Source organism: Python bivittatus, unplaced genomic scaffold (genome assembly GCF_059951505.1).
Source record: "Python bivittatus isolate LINGU-HERP-01145 unplaced genomic scaffold, Pbiv_v1 ctg000200_np1212, whole genome shotgun sequence".
Taxonomy (NCBI): domain Eukaryota; kingdom Metazoa; phylum Chordata; class Lepidosauria; order Squamata; family Pythonidae; genus Python; species Python bivittatus.
In genome coordinates this window covers 789,869-808,102 of record NW_028277040.1, presented here as the reverse complement: position 1 = coordinate 808,102, position 18,234 = coordinate 789,869, and the positions used below count along the sequence as shown (strand labels likewise).

The window sequence follows — 18,234 nt, the reverse complement described above, 5'->3', positions numbered from 1 at the left end:
TGTCAAAAAGTATGGGTTCATGGGTGAGTGTAAAAATGTTATACTCTAGTGAATGTTGATCATGGAAGATAAGTTTTAGGAAAAAATGTGCAACATTCTGAATGAAAGCACTCTGGGGAAAAATTAATCTGTTAGATGACTTGAACAGATGGGTGAGAAAGAGATGAGACAGTACAGAAAAAGTGATTGGGCCATTTGGAGATCCAAGAACAAATGAGAATGATGGTTGGTGAGTATCTGCTTAGAAAATTATCTATTTTAATATATGATTTGCAGTGTACACATAGCAAAGGAATTTATATAAAAATTGATTTGACTGTTTATGATGAAAGATTGAGAGAATGAGTGAAGGATGCAAGGTGACGAGAGTTACCTGGCAATGGGCAGGGAACAAATGGGCAATTGTTGACAGCTGGACCAAGAATGGAGATGGGAAATAAGACCACTTGGGCAGAGGCTCTAGAATCCCAGGCAAACTCAAGTCAATTTTCAGCTGAACTGTAAGAATTGGGGAAACTTCAATTGCAATCTATGATAGCCTTTGTCTTGCTTTTGTGTGTGTGCCTGCATGCACAAATGGGAAAAATTAGGATTCCCCTGAAAAAGCAGAAAGACACATTGGCAGCCAAGCCAAAATGATGAAAGAGGGACAGAACTCCATGGCTGGATGGGAGAATACAGTCCTATAGTGACCAACTGGAGCCCAGCTGGTTGCTTTCTCTCCAAAGACTCCTCTTTCATGTGACATAAAGGCAGGCTGGCCCCAAGATGGAGGCTCCTATTTCAGGGTACGTCCCCAACAAACAGCATGCAGGCCAACCGAGCTGGGACAAGAAGGCTATATGGATAAGCCCCATCTGTGAGTTGGGTGGGCACATAATTCCCTGCTATGCTGATTAAAGTCAGTATAGACGTCTTTTTTTTTATGTTTTAAAATCCTAATTACCTATTACCTTCCTTCTTTCATTTTTAAAGGATGCATTTAAGGCAAAAGGAAATGTTACACCACTGCAAAAATAAGTATAAGTTCAATGAGAAAAACAATTTTCATTCTTATCAAATCTGTGAGATACTTTTGTGTGTGTGTGTGTGTGAGAGAGAGAGAACAACTAGAATGAGGCTTACTTCTAAGTAAGCCTTGCACTAAGCACTTTAAATGCACTTTTTCTTCACTCTTTTAGAAAGTGGAAATGGGAATGATCATGCTCTTGTCCTCCTGAAAACATAGCCATTGTCTTACCCTTTGAAAAAATTCATAAACATATTTTCATACTATTAACTGAGGTTTGTTGTTCTTCCTTTCAATCCTAAATTGCCCTTAAAAACTCTAGTGCCTAAAATGGCAATATATTCCATTAGAACTATAGTCTATTTTTTTCTCTCACTGCTAAAGATGGTTTACATGACCTTTAATTTTTATCTTCATATCACTACTTTGGGGTAGCTTGTATGTGTGGAGGACTCAGGCCAACTGAATCCTTCATCTGGCAACAAGATGCCCTATAGATTTGATCCTTCCTTGGGAACAATTCTCATTTAATCCTGCTGGGTTTATTGCTAAATAAACAAGGCCTCCAAGATTAGATTGCAGTGAAATAATTCTGAATTGACTGGAAGAAACTATCTAGAATTTGGGAGTTAGGTAAAGACTATCTCTCATGACACATTTACAGAAGGTAAGGAGAAATACAATTTAAATTAGAAATGCATCTCTATCCCAATTCTAATTAATGGGGATTGAATTAGCACTTCATTCATACTCATGTGACATCAAATGTCTCTGATTTCAGGAACATTTTTCCCAAATAATTGTTTATTTCAGTAATACAAAACAAACTCATCTTTTAATTAAAAGTAAGTTTTAAAGAGTTTATTTAAAAGATTATTCAAGTTGATTAGGCTAGCTTTTAAGCAAGCTATACAGAATTTGAATAGAGTTTTTATGTCTATCAGTAATTTTTAATTATATTTATTAAGGTCTGCAAATTTTTATAAGACCTGCATTCATAAAACTAGGGACTTTCTGTTGATCAAATCCTATAAAATACCTCCATGACATAATTAAACATAATTGGATTTGCATTCATGTAATTCCTAATGACTATTTTAATTTCTGTCTCAGTGTAAAGTTTGAATGGGAGGTGGGGTGGGGATAGTGTCTAAACTCACCTGAATCAGGATGGGCATCAACTCATCCCATATCTGACTCAAAATTCTTCATCTTTGATATCAGGATGCTGAATGTGCATCCTTGTGGCATATACTGTAGAACAGGTTACTTGCACATGCCACGAGGACATTTTTTTAAAAACCTCCCATTAGGTTTCAGTGACACTCACCTACAGGGGAAGTAAGGGGAAGTATTAGATTCAGTAGTTGACAGAAGGATTCTTGCAATCAGTCTCCCCAGTCTTTGTCTACTGGGTATTGATGAGAACCTAGGGAGACACTGGGAGAGAATGAGAGAGAGATCTGTATAAAGAGTAATTTCAATGAGATGGATGGTGACAAATTTGATAAATAAATAAATAAACAAATAAAATTGCAGTCACTACAATCTCATTTTTGCTGTGTGTTACTCAGACCTCCTTTCTATTATTATGATTTTTTTTTGTCCTGAACAATTGCTGATGGGATTCCTTTTTCCATTCATCCACATTCCCATACTTGTTTGACTCATTCTTGCCTTGAACTTCCTTCATTAATTTGTCTAGCTAACTTTTCATTTCTTTCCTTCCCTATTTCTTCTTTCCATAATAAATTCATCTTTTGATTGGAAAGCAATATTTTGATTTCTGCATTGTTCTTTTGTTCTTCTTCCTTATCCAGTCAAATGTTCTACCCCCAATTACCTTTTACTCTAAATTTCACTACGATCCTTCAGTCTATCCTGCTTAGCATAGAGTTCCCCATGTATAGCAATGACTGTACAGGCAGTCCCCAGTTTAAGAACGAGTTCGTTTCCCAAGGTCTGTCCTTAAGATTAATTTGTATGTAAGCTGGAACAGTTTTAAAGTATAATATTGTATAAGTAGTATTGTGTAATTAACTTGAACCATTGTGTATTTAACTTGAACCATTGTGTATTTAACTCAAATCATTGTGTATTTTACTTGAATTTTGCTACAGTAGGCTCTGTTCTTAACTATGGGTTGTCTTTAAACCGGGCATTCTTAACTCAGGGACTACCTGTAACCAATACACATCAGAGATACTGAAATCTTAATATCCTCTGCCTCTTAGCCAAACCTAGATGCAACCTGATCCAAAGACATCCCAGAGTCTTCTGTTTGTACTGGACATCCTGTGATCTTCCATGAGGTATGATCACAAGGGTCAACAGCTCTCTGCTCCAGCTAAGTTGCAAATTTAAAAAGTTACTTTATCATTCTTTAAATTTCTTGAAATATAGCCATCATTTCATCAACTCTGTGCAACCAGTGTCTACCTTCAAATTGAAAAGGTCTTAATTTACATATAAAGTTGAAGTTGCTACAAAACAATGAACTTATTCTGAACTGTAAAAAAAACATTGGAATGAAGTAAGTTAATGCCATCTGAATAGATTCCAGTTTCCTCTTCTATATTTCATGAAGTCAGAATACTCATAATGTTAACATTTAGTAATTGTTTGCAAATACAATATATTGTGTGTTTGTGTTGTTTTCAGTGTCCCCCTCTCATATTGGCCTTATTGATCAGTGGGTGGTTGTGCATGTTTGTTTATCACACAGTATCATATCTATACACGCCAGCTCCACCACTTGACTGAGCTGCCTTTTTGCCCAGAACCTGATTTTGCCCAACTAGTCTCCATAGTCTACTTAGCTAAATATATGGATTAATAAATGTTGAGTTCTACATGTCAGATGATCACCTCTACACCGTTTCTCTGGAAGTACTTTGCTTAGGTCAGCTGTGCTGGGATAGTAGTAGGAGATGCTTCTGAAGTGGGAATATGAAACCATGGAATCTCTCAGGAGAGGCAGCCAGCAGCTTCAGATCTCTAGAGGGTTGCATCAGGATAGGGAATGCTATTTCTCTTCCCTTGTTTCTCACAGGAGAGCAGTAAAATTGGCAGACCCCCACAGACGAGAGAAAAATCACAGATCCTGGTGGCCCATAGGCTGTGAGACCCTCTCAGCAGGAGATGTTTCTTTGCTCTCCTAGCCAGCTGGAGCAGCAACATGGTCTGAGGGAACTCTCATCTCTGGTACCTTTCTCAGTAGCTGAAGGGAAAACATGATGTTACAAAGCTGTTTATTGCTGCAGCTGAGACTTGTTTTCTCTAAGGACTGTTCCTCATATCCTGCTAATTGTAGCATGAAGATGTCGCATGGACTGGAGGAAAGCATGTTAATGGGACCGTGAGGAAAAGTCCCACATCTCTGCAAGGTTGGAGCAGTAGATTAAAATCTCTGTCTTTCTCTGTAATTTCTCCCGGGCTTTTGAGTCAGCCAATGATTGAACTGCATCCAAGAGTAGTGAAGGAACATCCTATGGTGTAGCTGTACCTTTATGTGTCATCAAAAAGAGTGGGAGGGGGCAGGGTATAGCAGGGGTTTCAGCAAACTACAGAGCATTCTGTCTGAAGGTGATAGCAGGGAATGTTCTGGAGCAAATCGTAAAAAGATTAAGCTGTAAGCACCTTGAAAATATTGCAGTAATTACTGGAAGTTAACCTAATTGTCAAAAACAAATTTAGCTAGTTTAATCTTATCTCACATTTTGATCAGGTGACTTCATTAACCATATAGAGAATAACTTGACTTCAACAAAGCATTTGACAAAGTACCCCATGACATCTGGATTAGCATGCTAGTTAAGTGGGAGCTAGATAGTATGAACATTAAAAGGAAACAATGTTATTGGTCTGGGACCTTAAATAAAGAATAAAGGAAACACAGCTGGCTCAAAACTGTATTCAGACCCTTGCCCTCAACCAAGGGCTACAACCTCTTTTAAAATGGCCCAGAGGATGGTATGGAAGGGATGCTTATAAACTCTGCACATGATACCAAGTTAGGGGGAATGGTTAGCCAAATACAGTTCTGAGTTGCAATACCTGGTGAGTCACAAGGGGGGTGGGGGTTGCAAATTGTTAGGTCTGGCACATACAAAACAGGATTGCTGTCAGAACTCACTCCTGTCCCAACTGGGCAGGGTGTGAGATCTGGGTGTAGGGAATCACAAATGCATGCATTATTTTAGGCAGTCAAAGCACCACAGAATTTGAAAACCCTGCCTTAGAGGACAAAATAACAATTCAGTGCAAATCTTGACAGGGTCAGCTTTGGGCCAAATGCAATATGAAGAAGTTCACAGGTGTAAGATCTTGCATCTGCACAGAAAAAAATCAGATGGATAGGTACAGGATTGAGGAGACCTAGCTGAGAATTGAGGAGACCATCTGAGAATTATGTAGGTATATTAGTGGACTACCTACCAAACACCAGCAAGCAGTGTGATGCAACAGCTAAAGGGGCAAATGCAATCTTGGACTGCATTAAGTCCATTCCTTCTATCATAAGATGCATTATTTGTTTGGGTTAGACAACAATTGGAATGTTATGCCCAGTTCTGTGCCACAGTTAAAAAGGGAGACGAAGAAGCTGGAATAGATTTAGAGGAAAGCTACTGATAAGAAAGATATGACTGTAATACCTGTCATGGTTCTAGTTTAAAGATACAATTTTATTCAACAACTGGAACTTCTATTGTTGAGCATCAGGCACTCCAGATGGCTTTTAGCTTAGACAGGGATAATGTGTGCTGCTTTTTCATTCAAACCCCATGATAAAATGTCAAGATTTCCAACCAGGATATTGTTCACCGGGATATTTTTTTATCTTCTTTACAGCTACATTTCCAAGGGTGAATGGCTGATGACTAACTGTTTGGTACAGCTTTGTGTATGCATTTTAAAACTCATTCATACTATCACTGTCTATGTCATTCACAGACAACAGAAAATACAATTTTAGCAAAATGGTTATTAAGACAAACAGTGGAAATTTTGAGATTTCCAAAAGTCAACATTCTGAATGTCAGGAACTGTTACATCCCAGTTTTTCCCTACCCAAGACCTTTCTGTGCAGAAGATTTACAACTAAAGTAGATTTTTTTCTTTCTTTTTCTTTTCATATGCTTGAAAGCCTTCTCAGAACATCTGTGCAAGGCCTCCTAGCTCCCTCTTTCTGCAAACCCAATTTGCCTTGCAATCCGTTAGCATAGAGCAGAAGACAATAGGATCAAAGGCCTATGTAGTTCAACACTCTGTCCTCAGAATTGCCAGATACCAATGGGATTCCCATAGGAAGAACAGGAATGCAATAGCATCCCCTGATTTGTATATCCTAGAAGCTGGTATAAAGAGGCAGATTATAAATGAAATACAATAGTGATATGATCTATTGATAACCTCTCCTCTTTGAATTTGCTAGTTCTGTTTTAAAGCTGCCTACAGTATATTATTGGCCATCAACTTCCTGTGGTGACAAATTCCACAGTCTATTTATATCTTTTGCTTACCTAGAATCTCCCACCATTTAGCTACATTTACTGGAATTTTCAATTCATGCAAAAACTAAGGAAAAGCTAGAATAGTCAAGAGCAAAATCTATACCTGCCAATATATCAGAGTCCCTGCTCTGCAACATGCACAGACATTTGCAATCCATCTACCAAGCCGTAAAATAATTAATGGAACAAATCAAGATATTAGTGACTGGGATTGAAACAATGTTTGGCACTGTAGGAAGAAGCTTCCCTAACCCCAGATCAAGAAATATGTCCAGTTAATGAGCAGGATGTAACTGGGCTAAAGCAGAATTTGTAACTGGATTAAAATAATAAGAAACGGTAATAAATGTTGGAGTCACAACTTCTTTTCATGCTTGCAAGTTTCTGTATGTAGCAGATAATGCTTTGCGGATTAAATCAATTGGTTATCTTTCAGTACAGTTTTATTTCTTGAATATATTGAATTTAGATGCCAGCACTACCCAGAGTATTTTTTGTAACTATGTGTGTACTCTGGCTGTTTCTGAAAACTTATCTAAAGACCTTCAAATGTTGGGTGTATTTTATAAAACCATGCTGAACATACCTTCCCATGCTCAAATGGTCCTACAGAGAATAACTGACAAAAGCAGGAAGTGACAACCCACGATAAATAAAGAGATGGCTTACCATGGATGAATTTAAGTCTCCAGGGCCAAACTAAATATATCCGAGAGTCTTGAAGTTGCTTGTAGATGTCACTTCAAAACTCTTTCTAAGAAATTGACATGCTTAGTGCCAGAGGATTGGATAGAAGCATATGTTGTTCCCATCTTCAAAAAGAGGGAAAGAGGACCCTGGAAACTAAAAACTGGCTGTCTTGATACTGATGCTGGCTAAAACTCTGGAACAGATTATTAAGCAGTCAGTTTATTAGCATTTGAATGACTCTAGGCTTTGGTAGAAGTCAGCATCAAGACCAGATCAAGACAAACTAATCTGATCTGCAACCCTTACATTCTGCAGTTCATTAGATACACCCAGATACACACACTAATTGCTCTTTCTCCTTCCAGCAGAAACAGCCCAAAAGAAGAAGAGAGTAAAAGGATGAAGAAGGGGAAACCGTAGCTACATTGGGAAGAGAAAGAAAAGCAATGGTGTGTGTGTAGGGACTGGATGAATATGAGAGGAGGGAAGAATGGACAGAGAAGGAAAGTAAAGGCGTTTAGGTGTTACAAAAAGTTTAAATTCCAACCCAACCCAAGGTGCTAAACCTCAGACTAAGTCAAAGAAATCTATGCTTTGCAGCTGCCATATTTATAGTTACTTGCTTCTCTTGCTTATTCCTTGTTTTTCAATAGCCTTTTCTGTTCAATAACAAACATCAGATGAGCTGCCAATTCACAAGTAATTGCTTATCCCCCCCCCCCCCACACACACACCAATGGGCAGTTACCTTACAAGGGAGTAGTTTCTTTAAAAATGTCATGCAGTCAGAGCAGCTTTTCGGAGTGGTACCACTCCCAACCTTCTTTCCTTCCTTCTCACCCTGGCTCCTCCAGCCCCTCTTCCATATGTACATAAAAAAGACCAGAATTTCCCAGGTGTTTTATCAAGTAAGGATTTATAAGATGGGTCCTTGAGTCCTTATACAGGGTACAGCGTGGCAGGACAGGAGCTGTAGCTTCAATAGCTCCTTGTCCACGGGGGCGCAGTCTCAGCTCATAGGGGACTTTTTTGTATTGGCCCTCCAAAACTGCTGTGGGGGGGGGCATTGAAGTGTGCTAGTTAGTGCTCTTCAAGCTTTGGAAATAAACTTTAATCATTAATCAGGCCTATTTAAATTTAATTCCTATATATACCAACTTGGATGGAATTTCTAGGGTTGAGTCAAATCTTGCCAAGAAAGAAATCTAACATCAGTTTCTTTGGTAACACTACTTTTGATGGTAGTCATGAGAGCTACCAAGTTTTTCCCCTGTTTGGTATGAAATGTGATACTGAGGAATATGGGGGGGGGGGAATTAAATTATGTAGAAATTTGCTGCTACTCTCAGCATGAATAGCTGTAAAGCAATATAAGGAATTCCTGAATGTGTAATCCTCCACTGTGAGCTTCTCAAATCAGGCTCTTCTTGATTCACATTTTGATGTCATTGGAGCAGAACTTAAGAAAATATGTTTGGAAAACTTGTACTTCCTGAATCAGCACTTTATAGTCCAGACAATTGTTTAACTGTTCCTTAGCCTTAATATATATCAGCCCAAAACATTGCTAAGTCTGGCTCAAATTCTTTGAGGTTTCAAAAATTATACCCAACTCGACAGTGCTTAATAGAAACCAGTAGTTGGCAAAATTGTGTCTATTGTGTCTGGCTGTTTGAAAAAAGAATTTGCTGGCAAAGGGCCCAGAGTTGTATAGGCTTTGACTAGAGCAGTTCATGAGCCAAGAAATAAAATCTTCTTATCTATAAAAGAAGAACTGAGCATTAATATGACATGAATTTGTTTAGCTTGAAATGAGTGCAATCTTGTAAATATTTGAAGAATTCAGGGAGCAGCAAGAACAACAAAAGGATTTTTATCACTATAATTAACATCAGAGAGTGAGTTACAGAAATACATGTTTCTTTCTTTAAATGTGTATTTTATGCTTCAGTAATATATATTGGAGCAAACCCAATACTTATTTTCACTGCCTACATAGGAAAATGACAATTCAGATTCTTATCACTAGCTAGTAGTTAATTCTGTACAGGATTCTGTTTCCATCTAGTGGTACATTTAATCCACCAATTACGTCATTAGGTTTTAATAATATTATTTTAAACGCCTTGGTTCAACATGATTATGGAAGAGTTAAGTGCTTGTTTCCATTTCTGGTAATTAGGTGGCTAAAGCCAAAAATTAAAAGCATTAAACAAAACCAAAAATTAAAAGCATTAAATTATTTTATTGAATTTAAGAAACTAATATCAATTTATATTAAAATATTTACTCCAATGCATTTTTTACAAATGCCATAGTTTATTTTTAGAAATCTTCCCCCTTCCCATCATGATGATTTACATAAACAGTTATCACTTTCTGAAATAATTACAGTGCTGGACAGTATTTGTCCACTTTCTAACCTTCTTTTTTTAGGGAAGATTGTTGAGATGGTGGTCAGACTGTAACTTCAGCGGTCCCTGGAGAAAATAGATTATCTGGACCCTTTTCATTTGGGTTTCAGATCAGAACATAATACAAAGATGGCATTGATTGTGCTTATTGATGGCCTCTGCCAAACTGGGGTGATGGTGGTACAACCATCCTAGTCCTCCTTGATCTTCTCAGTGGCTTTTAGAACCATCAGTCATGGTATTTATTTGGATTGACTGCAGAGATTAGATGTGGGAGGCATGGTGATGTGGTGGTTCTTTTTTTTCCATGGTCAGTTCCAGTTGGTATTAACTTCTCATGGTCACCCTGGCTTACGGAATGCTGCAGGACTCAATGCTCTCCCCCCTTCTGTTGAAAATCTATGAAGCCACTAGGTGATGTCATTCATTGACATAGGATCAGGTATCATGCTGATAATAACCAAGGCCATCAAGTGAATCTGTTGAGATCTTGTCCCAGTGACTGGAGGCTATCAGGATTTGGATGGGGAGGAAGAGCTTTAGACTCAACTATGACAAGAGTGAGTGTTTGTGTGTTTTTGTTTATCCCAGAACCAGGGATTTTCCATTTTTAGTTCTGGGTGGGGTTTGGGTAGCACTCCCCTGGATGGAACTTGACTACTTGTCATAATTTGCAGTGTCCCAGGCCTGGAGCAATAGGTCAAACCCAGGACCTTGAGGAAGATCAACTGTTTTTCAGATATAGTTTTTAAACAACATTATGACTTTATTCTTAGTTTTTAAGTTATTCTTAGTTCAAGTTTTAAGTCTTTTTAGCTTAGTATTAATACTAGTATATTAGAATACTATGTACCTATATAGAGAATGTTGTCAAAATTGATGTTTTCTTTATTGTGCTGTGGTTTGATTTTTCTGTGTTTTTTTTTAATGCTGATCTTTGACTGAAATAAAGATCAAATATTTTCCAGAGTATGCTTGTTTTTTATATGCTACTTTGAGTCTGGTTGGACTGAGTGGAATATCAACAGTAATAAATAAAAATAAAATTCAGAATGGAGCAGGTAAGAACCATTTGCCTTGTCTCAAGTAAAAGAAAGTAAAACTGTTCTATTCCAATCCAACCTGAAATTTGGGCTTTGGGAAATGGAATGGACAAATTTAATTTATAGTCTGTCTTTCCTGTCATATACATCCCCCTTGCCTATTACTAAAAAGGGAGACCCAAACTCTTTAATTTTTCCCCTGTTCTTAACCCTGTCAGTCATGATGCTCTAATTTTTTGTCATTTATGGATAACTTGTGATTGTTCACTCCATTTCCCTATCTCGATCTTCAGTACCTTAATTTCAGGCCCATGCTCTTTGTTGCACTATACAATCTAACATTTTCAGCCAACAACACAGCATTCTCTGCCTACAAAATACACACACATTCCCATTCCCAATGTCACATTCATACTTCCCAACTCTCACAGTTCACCACAAGCATTCCTTATATATTTATCCATAAAGATAATAACCAAGGAAGCATATTCTTGATTTACTCCCTGCTCAATAGGGAATTGTTTGTTAAGCATTCCGTTTTTTTCTCATGCATGCTTTATTTTCATCAAATATTGCACTTACAGCCAATCTTCAGTTTGCACAAAGCATTCATGTCTATTCAGTTTATCATGTACTTTACCTAAATCAAAAAGCATACAATAACTTAGGTCTCGCATTCATACATTTCTCAGTTACTTGTTGAAAAGCAAAAATCCGATCTGTACAAACCTGCATGGCATAAAGACCTACTAAACTTATCAAATATTGTTCACTCTCACATCTTGCACCATTTCAATCAGAATTCCATTGCATAACTTTCCAGGCACATTTAACAAATTAATTCCCTGTAGTTTTTCATTCACTCTAATTACCTTTCCCCTTGAATAGATAAACACTGCCATTCTTCTAGTCATCAGACAAGAATGCAGTTTTCACGCATATTTTAAATAAGTTGCCATGCTATAAACAAACTACATTCAAAAAAATTTTTTTTTCAGCTATACCGTCTGCCACTGCAGCTTTATCATTTTTCAACAATCTCATAGACTTTATGACTTTCTTTTTATCATAATCAATCTTTCTGGACACTAACTTTTATAGTATTTATTTCAGTTCCACTCTTTGACATATCACTATCATTCCCATGCAAATCTCTAAAATACTTTCAGCATTCTCTCATTTCTCTTTCATCCCCAATAATTTCATAATTCTTAACTGAATTCACTCAACTGGCGACTCCTTGTCTCCCTTTTCATCCATTTCTAAAACAACTGTTTATCAAAATTGCTCCACTTTTTCTATGCCTCTTTTAATTTTAACCATCCATTGTTCTCTTTGGCTGCATTTTCTATCTATTCTTCTACCTACCACTATCTTATTCTCGTCCTCATTTTTTGCAATTTAGATGTATTTTTCTTCATCTACACCTTTTCCACTTAATCATTCTACCAAGTATCCTTCTTAATACTTCCTATTAGCATAACTCCACATGCCTCTGTGGTAAATGTTCTTTTTTTACTCTGTCCCAAGCAGCTTCCACATTATGTTAACTTTCCATTCATATTGTTGGAAGATCAGTTTGTCTTCTAATATGGAACTTGTTCTGTCTCTACCTGCAGGCATTTCATTTTCACTCTAGTTTCTTACAGTTAACTTTTCCTCCATGACCATTTTTTCCAAGATCTACTCTTAACAGTACCACATTCAGAAAATCTCATTATCCTTAAATCCTTTGCTATTTCCCTCAATTTTTCATCATAAGCAATCAAATCAAACAATCAAATCAAATCTGCAGTGTCTACATATGAATAGGCTAACATTTAAACCATATATTAAAAACAAACAAACAAAAAATCTTTTTCTAAGTAGATATTCACGCAGGCATTCCTTATCGTCATTCATTCTTAGATTCCAAATGGACCAATAATATTTTATGTACTTTCTCATCTCATTCCCACTCATTTGTTCATGTCACCTAAGATGAATTTTGGATTCTTTCATTATAACCATTTGCTGGAGCATAATGTACAACTGTCACCAATCTATGAACTCCTACTTTCATACACACCCTCAATGATCTAGATCAGTGCTTCTCAAGCTCAGCAACTTTAAGATGTGTGGACTTCAACTCCCTGAATTCCCCAGCCAGCATGTAGTCCACACATCTTAAAGTTGCTGAGCTTGAGAAGCACTGGCCTAGTGATACCAATTCATTCATGTTGACATCCTTTTTAGGCTCTTCATTCATAATTAAACATTCATGTTCATTTCCATGAATGTTTTCATCAACTCTACTTACTTCAGTCAGAATTGTTATAGCCTGCCCCTTTCACTTGGTTTCACAAACTCATAACTTTTTAAAAAATTTCATTCATTAATTCATGCTCTTTACCATACATTCATCTTACATTCCAAGTCACAATATTTCACATGCCACAGTCATCACCAGATAGGACCATGAATACCATCTATCATAGACTAGGTTACCACCTTAATGTGTGAGTCAAGTCTGGCACATTTTGGCTTGTATCGCACAAGGACAAGCAAAGCTCAGTTTTATCCCAACCATGCTCACACTGTTCTATGTAAGCTGGAATCTCTAATCTAAAAACTACTTGCAAGCCTTTTTGCATCCCAACACACAGCTACTGATGCACAGCACGTGCACTTCCTCCAAAGTCTTGTACTTCCCTCATAACCATATTAAAATGTTTACATCAATTTATTGATTACCAGAATGATGCAATAGTAAAATCTTGCATGAATTGGTTCCCGGATTGATCAGGGCAATTTGTATTTTGTGATACAGCCAACTAAACAGTGTAGTGAGACCACTGAAACCAAAGGCTCTCAAGTCAATCTGCCTTCTAAAAATAAATTATTATTACAGCAGAGGTAACCAGGCTCCCAGAAACAAAAGTAGCTTGATCAACTTATGTTACCTGGAAACCACAAATGAGATCATCAGCTAAAAGTCCTGTGTGCTTCTTCCAGAGACATAAATCAGTCCTAAATCAGATTGATTTAGGAAAAAGACCCTACAAATAGCATGCTGACACAGCATCTGCAGTACTTGTGTGCCTGCGGCAACAGTATTGTTCAGACTGGAGATTCCCTCCTGAACAACAGAAACACATTTTCTTTCTTTAAAACTTTTTTTTTTTTTTGCAACGGGAGTGCACTGACTGTTATGGATCAAATTCAATTCCCAACACCTGTTTTTATTTTCCAGAATGAAATGGGGCCCGGAGCACAGTATTCTAAAAGGTTAAGCTGATGGCCACGATTGTCTGGAGTTCAGTCTGCAATAACCAGTCCACCCAGCCTGCAAATCATGTTTAATAGTAAACAAAAGTTGAAATAACTGCTGGTGAAGCACCTGGTAAGAAAAGGAACAGGAACTGATCAAGCAGCATGGTCCAGAAGCATCACTTTTTTGCAAAGGATTTGAAAGGAGTGCTTTGAAGCATTGCAGCAGACTCACCTTCCAAAAGAATTAGCAAAGGTATTCCTTTGCACATGCTGGTGCATGTGCAGAGAAGAATTCTGCAAGAACTTCCAGCAGAGTAAACGAGCAGCAGATTCACACATAATGCATACAGATGGGGAAAGCCTTTGAAGTACTGCCTGGAGCCTTCCAAATGACATTTTCATGCTTGAAGAGGGGTTCTTTGCTTGTCTTAGCATGCACTGCACTGTGACCCTTTTAAATACTTTGTATAGCCCTAATCGCTTCCTATTCATAACGCAATGCTATAAAATTTTGCAGTGGAGGCTTTGCCCTTCCTGACAAGGCCTGCCAGAAAGTGGTGCTAAGAGATTCCTGTTCAATACCGAGGTCACTGACCTATGGTATCCCTCAGGGCTGTAACTTGTTTAAATTATACTGTCTTATATCTCATATTTTTACTATTGTAAGCTGCCTTGATTGCTAATATAAACACGAGGAGGAAAACACAATGATACATGAAATAAAAGTAAAAATCATAATCATCTGGTCTGAAGATAACTTTATCTTGGATAAAGTTACAAGGCTGCAGATAAATTGGTAACCAAAGTTGTCAAGATTCACAGGATCTTTAGAGAAGTTTTTGGAAGAATTCCAAAGCAGACACCATTTGTGCCAAAGTTGGCACGAGGAATGGAATTGTGAATAGATGCAGAAAGACCTACTGAGGATACAATCAGTATAATGGAATATTATAGCACTGAATGGAAAGATGTTAAGACAGGTAGTGGAAGCTCAGGGCAGCTGAGTAACTAGATGAGACTAGGAAGGAAACTATGGTATAAGCAACCTATATACTGCCATAACGGGGGTCCATAGAAAGAAGGATTCATCCTTTAAGGTAGTAATAATATAGATAAAACACTTGTGAATGGTACCTAAGAGACATCTGATAGTATAAGAACTATTGATATAGATGAGAATTTATTGAATCCCAAACACAAATAATGTAACCCTCTATTTCAAAGTAATGGGATTATCTAGATAAATCAAATTCAAGAGAGGGATGAAGCTGGAACAGATTTAAAGTAAGGCTTTGTAATAATAATGTATAACAATAACAAGGATTATCAAGGAGATAGAAACTGGATCTTATGCAGACAGATTGAAGGAACTGGGGGAAGACAGAGAGGATTCAATGGTACAGATAGTCATCACTTAGCGACTGTTCAAAGTTTCAACGGCGCTAAAAGTTATTTACAATCAATCCTGGCAGCACCCCCGCAGTCACATGATCGCAATCCAGGTGCTTGGCAACCAGCTTGCTTTTATGATGATTGTAGCATTCTGCAGTCATGTGATCACCATTTGTGACCTTCCCAGCCAGTTTCCAGCAGGCAAAATCAATGGGAAACTGCATGATTCACTTAATAACCACAGTGATTCACTTAATGATTGCTGCAAAAAGTTTAGTGTGGTCATGTGATACCTCACTTAACAACCACACTGCTTAATGATGAAATTTCTGGTCTCTGTTGTGGTCATTAAGTGAGGACTACCTGTATTCTTTAAATACTTGAAAAGATGCCATACATAAGAAGGGTGTATGTGTTCTCTATCACTGCAGAATACATGGCATAGAATAATACAGTGGTACCTTGGGATACGAACTTAATCCGTTCCGTGACTCTGGGCGTATCCCGGGTTGGTCGTAACCCGATGCAAATTTCCCCATAGGGTTCAATGTAAATCCGGTTAATCCGTTCCGCCCTCCGAATTTGGTCGCACCCCGAAGCAAATTTTCCCATTAGGTTCAATGTAATTACCGTTAATCCGTTCCGGCGTCTGTGGACCACGCATCAGGGGTGGGAAAATGGCCGGGTGCTGTGCCGCGCGGCAGAAAAACAGCCGGGCGCCGCGCAGCGGGGCGGGAAAATGGCCGGGTGCCGCGCGGCGGGGTGGGAAAATGGCCGGGCGCCGCGCGGCGGGGTGGGAAAACGGCCGGGCGCCGTGCGGTGCGGTGGGAAAACAGCCACGGACCATGTGTCAGGGGCAGAAAAACGGCCGCAGACCACATGTCAGGGGCGGAAAAACGGCCGTGGACCACGTGTCAGGGGCGGAAAAATGGCCGCGGACCACGTGTCAGGGCGGAAAAATGACCGTACCCCGAGGCGGAGTTCGCACATCGAGGTAAATTTTTGTGGCCGGAGCTGGTCGTAACCCGAAAAGTTTGTTAGTAGAGGCGTTCGTATCCCGAGGTACCACTGTAATTGATCTAAGACAGCTTCCAATTTAAGTTCAGAATAACATCTAAAAAATTATTAATATTTACTTTGGAAAAAAAGGAACTTAAGAAAGGAAAATAAAGAATTTACATATTTGTATCACTTATGGGCTATTCAAATAGTCTTATACTGTGCAGTTCATTTGTAGTTATTAGGTTACCTATCTTTAAAAACTATATAGATAATTAAACATGTATAGACCAACACATTCAGGGCATTTGCTGGGCCTTATTTATAAGCTGTTGGTGAAATATAACTTGGCAAATGAACAAGTTAAAGATGATATGATTAAATGAATGTAGAATTTAGCCACAACAATTGAAATGCAGCAGAGCAAATGTCACTAAGAAAGTTAGCTTTAAACTAACTGGTGTGCTTGGATAACTTTTGGGGGGCTTCATGAGGTCCATTTCAATAAGCCTTTTTCCCAACTTCCCATATTGATCTGCCTGTCTTTAAAAGATTCTTCTTTGGAGGTATATTTGCTAGCAGTTGTTAGTCAAATATCTAGATCTGACTTAATCACAGATTGTCCTGCACTTAATCATATGGAATTTAGAACATTATTTCCAGTATATTAAATTATAAACATGAATGCTTAAATCATCCACTTTGAAAACTCCATTACTTCCTGGTGCATACATTATGAACCCTTGCACTTCTGTATGTCTTCCAGAGGCAAAATAAAGTATACAATATGCAATGATTCGAGTTAATTATACAATACTGTTTATACTCTGGCTATATATATTCCGGCTTACATACAAATTCGACTTAAGGACAACCTTGGGAATGGAACTCGTTCTTGAACTGGGGACTACCTGTATTACTGTTTGGAATGACTAATCTACATAGCTGTCAGCTCTACAATAGCTAGCTGAAGGGAGAAAATACTATGTCCCAGATCTTTTTGACAGGCTTAGCCTAGAACCGTGTGAGGCCAGAGGAGGATCCTGTTGATCCTATTATTGGAGTCACTGGATGGACATCCTCCTTAGGTTATGGAGATAAAGAAACCAAAACAGCAGTGACAGGTCTTATCATCAAACTCCAGCTCCACCAGGAACACAAGCTGTGGCATATCTAAGCAGAGAGCTGCAGCTGGATAGTGTATCTTCCTAAACCCTACTCATGAAGAGGATAAGAGGCTATGTATTCAGGGTCAGGACTGTAGTGACAGTCCAGGAAAAAAGCAAGGCAACAATTTCACCTATAATACTGTTGCTCAACTGGAGCCTAACCATTTCCGAAACCATGTCCGTTTTGCTGAGTGCATATAATAACATGAACTTTATCCTAGACTTTGCAGCTGGACTGAACGACATGCAAGACTGAAAGAACAGAATGGAGACTGAGGTGAGGAAGTCATATGCCAACAAGAACAAGATGGAGCAAGAGAGGGAGAAAGATCCTGGAACTAATGGTTTGACTTCTGCTGACAAATAGCATTAGAAAGTGGCTGGTGATACCATTTTCTGATGTCTGACTTTTTTCCCACAACATCTGAATTTTTTTTACTGGGGCCTCCCTTTTCCTCTCAATTTTCAATCCAGTTTCATCAACCTTCTGTCAATCATTCTCTCCAAATCAGTAAAATACCAACAGCTACAGATGCATCATTTGCAAAGCTCCCTGGCACAGGAAAAATACATTTTCAAATAACTGCATGCATATAATATACTAGTTCAGTGAAATTTCATGCTAATGCAGCATTGCTTGTATAAAATATGCCGTATCTTTGACTTTTCTTCTTTTACCTGAATTCCATTTTATTCTTTACATGAGCTCAGTTTTATTCCCTCCTCACCTTTGACATCTCAGAAAGGATAGAG

At 38.2% G+C, this 18,234-nt stretch overlaps 1 long non-coding RNA gene across 1 annotated transcript; it reads left to right on the top strand.

Moving 5' to 3' along the window:
- Positions 1-214: 214 nt before the first annotated feature.
- On the top strand, positions 215-17,097 carry LOC148216521 (uncharacterized). Its single transcript, XR_015795167.1, has 5 exons — positions 215-229; positions 3,244-3,321; positions 4,062-4,395; positions 7,578-7,661; positions 13,902-17,097. It is a non-coding gene; the product is annotated as an uncharacterized LOC148216521 (long non-coding RNA).
- Positions 17,098-18,234: the final 1,137 nt, after the last annotated feature.